General features: G+C 28.9%; 1 protein-coding gene across 1 annotated transcript in view; it reads left to right on the forward strand.

Annotated features, from left to right (window-relative positions):
* Positions 1 to 10,067, forward strand: part of LOC117168118 (dynein assembly factor with WDR repeat domains 1-like) — a 27,352-nt gene that overhangs the window by 16,653 nt on the left and 632 nt on the right. The gene's annotated exons all lie outside the window — the stretch shown is intronic.

The raw sequence follows: 10,067 nt of genomic DNA on the forward strand, positions 1-10,067 counted from the left end.
CTCTGAAAGCCTCTAGTATTCCATCTGCATCATATACCATTTCCCCCCTACTATTTCTCATGTTAACAATTTCTGTACTTTTGTTTCCTTTCATTTTTTATACTTTTTTTTAATTAACTAGTTAAAGTTACCTTACTTAAAGAAAAAAAGTAACTAGATAGTTACGTTACTTGTAACTGTAACTAGTTACAGTTACTAGATAAAGTAACTTCAAGTTACCTAAAAAGTAAATTTTTTCCATGATGCTTCCTACTCTCGACTACTGCGGACGATGACTGAAAGACGAATGTTCGTCATATCCGAGTCGGTACTTGGCAATGAACTCATGTTTGGAACTCTGGATGCCTGTGCTCGGGTATGCTCGCCACTCGCCGAACATTCGGGTAGTCAGTGCTCGGCGAATGCCGAATGCGTTTATCAGGCTTAAGGTAGGGTCCATTTTTATTGCGCTCTGCTTAAATTTTTTTTCCGAGTGAACGTATACCTGCTAGCATGTACTAATAAACAAACAGGGTTTGATGGAGAAAATGGTTGGAAATTTAAAATCAAGGCAAGAACACCAGGGCAGGTTAAGGAAACGAAGTGTAACTCTCCGAAACCGAAACACATGTAGGGTATTTTGAACTGAAAAGATTAAAACCAGTCGCTTGAACTGAGAGTTTCGTACATGAGCAAAACGAAACCCAAGAACCGATCCTGTGAACAGGCACGGTGTATATAAGTTGCGAATGGAAACGTTTGTTGCCTGAATAAAACAGACATTTGGTTGAAATTATAATGTGCATATTAAAATTTTATATTTTATTCAGAGTTCTGGGTACCGCTTCAATAGTTCTGGAGTTATTTATGTGTTTTAGCAATAGTTCTGATAACTAAAGCATTGGAAACACACTTTGCGAAAATCAGAGGTTACGTTCACACTCCCCTCCCGTCACTTTTTACAAAAGTGAAATCTTTTTTTGAGTTCCTGGTTAGAATAATCCAAAACTTCTCGGCTTCTTAATGACAGCTCTACAAAAAGGAATTATTACATTTTTCGATTGAGTCAAAATCCAAAGAACTACCGCATTTTTAAGAGAGCCAAAAATTAAAAAACTTTTTAATGTTGAGATTTTTGACAGATCTGATCGGAGTTCTGCACTTCTTAATGACAACTCTACAAAAAAGTTTTATTAAGCTTTTCGATCAAGTCAAAATAAAAAAAAACTACTGCAGTTTTAAGAATCCAAAATTTCGAAATTTAAAAGTTTTTGGTTTTCTGAAAAGTGACGCAGTTTTTCGTTTTGTAAGCTAATTCTAAGCCGCACTTTTGGATTATCCAAACCTGAAAATTGTAAACATTTTTCTTTTTTGAAAATGTTGTAGAGTTGTCATTAACCAGTCCAGAACTCTTTCAGGTTTTTATTAAAAGTACCATCCCGATTAAAAATGCCTCTACTTGAGTCGCGACATCATAAGCCTTCGTCTTACTTTTATGGCAACAGTATTATTTCTAATTTAAAGAATTCAAAATGGAATAATTAAAAATTTAAAACCTTTGAATTTAAATCCTTTTCAATTCAAAGAAATTGAAATTGAATTTAATTTTTTAATTTTTCTGTCAAACAAAAATTGTGATTTAATATTATAATTGATCAGATGAATTTGTCTGAGATAAAAATAATAATCTTGCGTAATTTTCATGGTTCAAAGTGGGAAAATGTTCAATTATAAACATTAAAAATGAAATTATTCTAGAGAAGAATTAAATGTAAAAAGTAATTTAGAATGGAAGAAATATAAAAATTTTTATTGCGTAAAGCTGATATTTAAAAAAATCCGAACATCATTTAAAACTGGAAAGATTTTTTGTGACTAAGAATTGCAATAATAAAGCTTTTCAAAACTAGCACCTTTAAAAATTCGAATTAATTTAAGTATACCGAAATTGCTAAAAAAAAATGAAAAATTTTAAACTCCTAATGATACTTTTCAAAATTCAACAACTATTTGTAAGCACACATTTCAAACGGTTTTCTTTTTGATCTATTTCGATTTCAAAGCACACAATTTGTAAGTTTTCCATTACAAATCATTCAAGTTTTTACAGTTCCATAAGAATAATTATTTATTCTTGAATCTCAAGATATGACATTCACAGAAAAAACAGAAGATAAACTTTACATCAATTTAGACGAAAGATTATCTGCAACAAAAATTAACTTCACAGGATAAACTTTACACAAATATCGGTTAAAATTTCTTTTATTTCTCCATGACAAACACATGTTTTTTGAAAACCGCGAAGTTGGCTAAACAAAACTTTATCGCTCTAAAAAATGTCCTGCAACAAATTTTATTCTTAATTTTTTCTGTGTCAAAAATGATAAAATATGAATTAACGAATACAATGCAAGATTGAAATATATGATTCTAAATTTAAAATGTTATAATTTCATGTCCAATGCTAAGTTCGAAAATATTCTCATTTTTAAGGCTTGAATTTGAGAAATTGAAATTCTATGAAAAGTATAAATTTAAATTTAAAATACCAAAATCTCAAAGATGATAAATATCATTAAGTATTATATGTAACGTTTCGCGAGGAAATGGTTTGATTTGACAATTGCTATAAGGCATTAGCATACGTGTTAAGTATTTAGTTGACACATTCCGTCGCACATCATGTAGTATAAAGTGACATTCAGAGTAATTCGATAGATTTTTTTACCATAAAGCTGAACTTTTTAAAAATAATCTCAAAATAAATTAATTAAATCTTGAAGAAATATCAATGCAGCAATTCGAAATTTTTTGAAAAACTGAAGCATTCTTAAATTTCAGGGTTGCAGTACAGAATTAGATAAACAACAAAACACAAATTTTTCAGCAGAGTGAAATAACATGCTGCAATATCGAAACCAACATTTAAAGCTCAATCAAAAGTTTCCTGTCGACCTAAAGTGTTACTGAATTTAAATCAACAAAGTGTGTTAAAAATATTTCATCCTGTTCCGGGAACAGGGAATAATTCAAGAATGTAGAGTTTAACATTTTATGAGTTTTAAAAATCGCCTTTCAAAAGTGAACAAACATATATTCTATCGTTTAGCTGTATTGAAGGACTTTTAAACAGCAGTACATAGTCAGGAAACAGTTAAAAAATAGGTAGCGGTTTAGGTAATAAAAAAAGGAACAAGATGGAAGACAAATGCTTACTTTTTCCAGAATTGTGCTCGAAATTGTGTATACAAAGAGCCCATTTTCGGCAAAAATGTTGGTTATCTAGTTCTGAAACTGCAACCGTTCGATTATTATTATTTAAAATTTACGAAATTTAAATTAGACCAAAATCCAAATTAAAAATCCCATTTAACGTCCAATAATTAAATTGATGCAAAATCCTTTTATAAAAAACAAGAATCCAACGACCAAATTTGGACCACAACGAATAAACGAAAACCAAAAAAACCCTATTGTAATCTGAAAAAAACCCAAAAAAACAAAAAAAAAACAACAAACAAATAAAATTTTCGGAAAAAAATAAAAAAGAGGAAAGAAAAATGAGAAGGCAGCCAACCACATCCCCTTCCTTCTCTTTTTCTTTCTTTCGTCTTTTTTATTTTTATGACCTTCAAATTACAATAAAATGAAAATAAAAAACATAAATAAATAAATTTGCATTATCAACGTTTCGGTACTCGTACAGTACCCTTATTAAGGCAAGAAAATTTTAAGTGGTAGAAATTGACAGCACCCACGAACAGGTGCTCTCTCTTTGATACCTGAGAATCGAATGAGAGTCAGTAGGCCAATCTGTTGTAAAGACAGTACAAATATCTGTCACAATTACATCAAAAATAGAAAAAGTAAAAGAAAAATAGAATTCGTGAAACAGCTGCGTTATATGTAATTAATTATATTAGCATAACTTTTGTTCAACCCATCCAAATCGGTATTTAAATTAATAGATAACTTTTTTTGTTTTTTAATATAAAGCATTTCCATAAATTCCCTCTTTCTCTCATTACTTTCACTATGCAAAATTTGAACATTATTTCAGTCAAACTCATCGTCAACATCAACAAATGCCTTTGTATGTCTGGCAAGAACACTCTTATAACAGCGTCCCAAACGAACATCACTTTTGTGCTCCTCTATCCTAGTATTAAGAAGTCTGTCCCACGTAATTCATCCCACAGATCCTGCAAGTGATCTTATAGACAACACCACTCTTTACAAAATTATCCAAAGGATCCTTGCAAAAATTTATCACCGAATCCATTTTAGATGGAATGCGGAAAATAGTATGAATTTTAAATTTTTTTAACATGAGTTCAATAGTTTTAGAAATTTGACCAAAAAATGAAAAAACAAAAGTATTAAGCGAACTATATTCCTTTAACTCTTTCTGATTATCTACAAGCAAATTATTAATGTCTTTGTTTTTGATTTGTTGAACTCTAATTGCAATATGTTTCTCAATTAACTCCTTTGGATAATGATTCAGAAAAAGGATATTCCTAACAAAATTTAAATTTCTTGTGTGAAATGAACAATGGGACAAACCTGAAGCTCTGTCAACTAAGTTCTTAATTACTGCAATTTTGTTTTGAAAGGGATGAGCAGAAAGGAAATTTAAAATTCCACCTGAATATGTACTTTTTCTGTACGAATTGGTAATAATATTCCAATTCCAACCCTTAATTATTTCTATGTTCAGAAAACTGATTTTATAATCCTGTTCTATTTCTTGAGTCAATTGAAGTTTTGGATGAAAACTGTTAAAAGTATCAATGACAATCTGTAACTTTTCCAGAGGAACACATAATAAGGTATCGTCGACAAACCGAAAATAAAAAGGCAAAACAAAATCTAATTTCCCAAAAACAAAAACCTCCAAATCATCCATCACTAGTTCTGCTAAAATCGGAGAAATGACTGAACCTAAGTCATTTCTCCGATTTTAGCAGAACTAGTGATGGAGGATTTGGAGGTTTTTATTTAATATAGTTCGTTTAATACTTTTGTTCTTTCATTTTTTGATCAAATCTCTAAAACTATTGAACTCGTGTTAAAAAAATTTAAAATTCATACTATTTTCCGCATTCCATCTAAAATGGATTCGGTGATAAATTTTTGCAAGGATCCTTTGGATAATTTTGAAAAGGGTGGTGTTGTCTATAAGATCACTTGCAGGATCTGTGGGATGAATTACGTGGGACAGACTGGCAGACTTCTTAATACTAGGATAGAGGAGCACAAAAGTGATGTTCGTTTGGGACGCTGTTATAAGAGTGTTCTTGCCAGACATACAAAGGCATTTGTTGATGTTGACCATGAGTTTGACTGGGATAATGTTCAGATTTTGCATATTGAAAGTAATGAGAGAAAGAGGGAATTCATGGAAATGCTTTATATTAGAAAACAAAAAAAGTTATCTATTCATTTAAATACCGATTTGGATGGGTTGAACAAAAGTTATGCTAATATAATTAATTACATATAACGTAGCTGTTTCATGAATTCTATTTTTCTTTTACTTTCTCTATTTCTGATGTAATTGTGACAGATATTTATATTGTGTTTACAACAGATTGGCCTACTGACCCTCATTCCATTCTCAGGTATCAAAGAGAGAGCACCCGTTCGTGGGTGCTGTCAATTTCTACCCCTTAAAATTTTCTTGCCTTAATAAGGGTACTGTGCGAGTAGCGAAACGTTGGCAATGCAAATTTATTTATTTATGTTTTTTATTTTCATTTTATTGTAATTTGATGGTCATAAAAATAAAAAAGACGAAAGAAAGAAAAAGAGAAGGAAGGGGATGTGGTCAGCTGCCTTCTCATTTTTCTTGTTTTCTTTTAGGTTTTTTTTTCAGATTACAATAGGGTTTTTTTGGTTTTCGTTTATTCGTTATGGTCCAAATTTGGTCGTTGGATTCTTGTTTTTTATAACAGGATTTTGCATCAATTATTATTTAAGCACGTTTTAAGTTAAAAGTCGTTTAATTTTGACGCTTTAATTTCCCAATTTCTCATGTTCAACGTTTTCATTTTCAAATTTTTCACATTTAAATTTGTTTAAGTTTTACACTTAAACTGTTGTAACATTTGTAACGTTTTAATTTAACAACTTTTGATTTTAATTAATTCAAATGATTTAAATTTCAATCGGTTCAGTTTTAAATACTTGAGACTTTTATAGGGTTACTTCGTTACTATTCTTAGTAATTCTGCTGCAGTAAATTAAAATTTTAATTTTGGTCACTTTAAACTTTTTTTTGCATGTTTCCTATCAAGAGAGGTTTATGGATCAGTTACTGGATAGAAAATTAATCGTTTTTGGTCGAGGATTAACCTATTTTATTGAAAATGCGTTTTTTTATAGTGCATTTATGGTGCATTTGTGAAATATATTGAATATTTTATTGAATATTAGTCAGTGTTTTTATTAAACTTTTACTCGGGAAAACCCGGTTATACATTATAGCCACGGATTAAATTATTTTTTATTACTATTATAATTAAATTATTATTTATTATTATAAATAAATAAAATTAATTGTATAAACAATTAATTTAATATAATTAATGATTATTATGTTATTGTATATTATTAATATTATTGTTCTATCATTAAATATATTATTTTCAAAAAGAGTAGTAGGTGCCGCCATCGTGCAAATCATATTTTTCAAAAGAGGGAATCAGTATGTTTCAGTATCGACTTATTCGAGTTTCCAACTTCTACAAAACTCGGGAGTTTCGTACTCAAAGATCAAGGATTTAAACCCACATTTGGCTTGCTCATGATTCGCTCTCAGTCCCTTCTTGTCAGTCGGTTTCTCCGGGATGGAATCTTTTCACCTGCACACGCCGTTATCATTATTTAATTTACTTTTGGTAAATTATCTCGACTTGCTTTAAACTATCCAGGCATATTGATACGCTATAAAATAAATCTTGTCTAAAAACAAAAAACAATAATTATTAGTTATTTATATAGTTTTTATCAAACTGACACACGTATATTCTTGGGCTTTGAAAGCGTATGACGTCACACGACATGAGGGCGCCACATGCTTAGTTTGAAAAATCCACATTTGCGGTCGATATTACGTCACTGTTTAATTAAACATTACAATTTATTTAATAAATAAAATTAAGTTTGAATTTCACATTTGAATTCTTTTGGAGTTACAGTTTTGTAAAAAAAAACTTAACTATAAACAAAAAAGTTATGTTTGACCCTATTACATATATTCGTTTTTTTTTATTGTCGAAAATTAAATGTTTCAACTGAAAACTTAACTAATCTGATTTAAGATTTACCATTTTATTTAAAATCCTTTTCTTCGGTTGTAAGTTTAAAAATTTTGTTAGAAAGTTCTTCTTTTTGGTTGAAAATTCAATTCAAATCCTTGGTTAAAAGTGGAAATCGTTTTTCGAAAATTCATTTCTTATAGGTGAAGATTCATCATTTTAGTTTGAAAATTCATCTTCTCGGTTGAAATTTGAACTTCTTCGTTAATAATTCTTCTTTGTTTTAATCAATTTTTTTTCACTGATAATTTAACTATTCCATTTTAGCTTATTTTTTTTAAAATGAAATTTTTTTAAATTCATATATTTTGTTGAAAATTCTTTTCTTGTAGCAGAAAATTAATTTTTTTTGTGAAAAATGTACTATTATATTTTTGGTTCAAAATTATTCTTTTGGGGGTAAAAATTTAATTATGTGATTGAAATTTAATTATTTAGTTGAAGATTAACATTCTTATTAAATTCATATTTGCGAGTTGAAAATTAACTGTTTTGTAGAAAATTCATGTTTTGCGTAAAAAATTTAAGAAATTGAAATTTTGAAACATTTGAATAATTTTTAAAGATTAGAAGATTTCAAATAGAATTTTAAACCTAAACAAAATTTCATAAATGTAGATTTTCAAAGATTTAAAAAATAAACATTAGAAGATTTAAAAGAATGTCGGAATGTTTCAAGAGACTAAACAAAATACATCAGAATTTAAAAACTTGGAAACATTTTGGAAAACTTTTAAAATATTTTTTTGATTTCATCCAAACCTTTAAAAGTCTTAACCACCTTTTTCAAAGACTCAAATTTTTCCTCATATTTTGAGATATCCTGTAACATAAAAAATAAAAATTCTTTAAAATTTTCTTCTTAAGAATCTTACAAGAATTATATTTATATAATTTTAAAAATAAACTAATAATACTTATTCTCTTGTTCTCACTTCTCAGAATTTAATCTGAGCTCAAATTTAAGTGTTCAAAAACTTTCAACAAATAAATAGTTATTTAAAGTTTTCATATTGCATTATTATTAATATAATTTTCTATTCTGTATCGTATTAAAAAATAATTTAAAATGGGTGAATTTTAATTAGTACTTACATTAAGTAACTACAGTATTTGTATAACTGAAAAATACGTTGAAAAAGCATAGAGTGTAGGATCAAAATATTCTCTTCTATTTATTTTTAGACAATACATCTTCTTAAAATGTTTTCATTTTATTTAAAAAACAACAATTAAGTTTGAAACATAATACCAAAAAATCTTACGTAACATTGGTGAAGGAAGCAGGGGGGGGGGGGAATACAAAAAAAATGTTTGACTCTTTAGCGGCCAAGCCTTGATCCAGTTAAATAAAAATTCTGAAAAACTTCAGTAACAATATGTGGTTGTTTTTTGATCGATCTTTGCAAGAATTTTAATTTTTTAAATTTATTTTAGAACCACCTTAAGAGATATGAAATAATCCACTTTGATCTAATGTTTATATTTATTTTTCGGAATTCTGAGCTCGTTACCTATAAATTAGGAAAATCGAAAAAAGTTAACGTTGCTTAGCTGCGACAGTTGCCGTTTAAATGGTTAATAACCCGGGTCCAACTGTGTTATGATGGATAATTTCCTATTTGATGAAAATCAGTCTAACATCCAAATACTGATTGTTCCATTTTATGTGATTCATGGGGTTCATGGAATGCACGGAATTCATCGAATTGACGAAATTCACGGAGTTCATGGACTTTGCGAAATTCACGGAATTCATGAAATTCATAGAATTAAGAAATTCACGAAATTCATGAAAATCACAGAATTCATAAAATTCACAGAATTCAGGAATTCACGAAATTCATGAAATACTCAAAGTCTGAGGAAGTTGCAAAATTCAAGCTATTCGCGGAATTCACCGAATGCATGGAATTCATGGACATCTACGATTTCCGTAAATTCCTTGAATTCCGTTAACTTCTTTTGACTCCGTGATTTCCGTAAGTTTAGTAAATTTCGTGAATTATGATGATTCCGTAAATTCCTTAAATTAATTGAATTCCGTAAATTTCATGAATTTCGTGAATTCCTGATATTCCATTAATTCCGTGAACAATGTGAATTCCATAAATTCAGTAAATTCCATGAGTTTCTTTAAATCCATGAATTCTTTTAATTCTTCGAATTCCGTGAATTATTTGAAATCCCTGAATTCTTTAAATTCCTTGAATTTTCTAAATTTCCTGAATTCTTTGAATTTCTTAAATTCCCTGAATTCTTATAATTCCTTAAATTCCTTGAATTCATTCAATTCCTTAAATTCTTTAGATTCCTTGAATACCCTGAATTTCTTTCATCCCTTTAATTCAATGAATTTCTTGAATTCTTTTGATTTAATGAATTTCATGAATTCCTTTGATTCAATGAATTTCATGAATTACATAAATTTGGTGAATTCCTTCTATTCCATGAATTGCGAAAATACCTTTAATTCAATGAATACTTTGAATTCGGTGAATTTCTTCAATTGTATGAATTTCGCGAATTATGTGAATTTCTTAAATTCCGTAAATTCCTTGAATTCCGCTAATCTCATACATTTCGTGAATTCCTGCATTTTCATGAATTCTCACGAAACTTATAATACATGTATTTCAGTTTAGTCATTACAATATCATGTTTGTAATTGTGGGTCCGGATGCAATAAGGGCACATAAAATTTTTTCGTGCGAAAACGAAGTCCCCTGGAGGCTTTAGAAAAAATTTTCGAATTTTAATTTT

The sequence above is a fragment of the Belonocnema kinseyi genome, chromosome 2 (genome assembly GCF_010883055.1).
Source record: "Belonocnema kinseyi isolate 2016_QV_RU_SX_M_011 chromosome 2, B_treatae_v1, whole genome shotgun sequence".
NCBI classification, from domain to species: Eukaryota; Metazoa; Arthropoda; class Insecta; order Hymenoptera; family Cynipidae; genus Belonocnema; species Belonocnema kinseyi.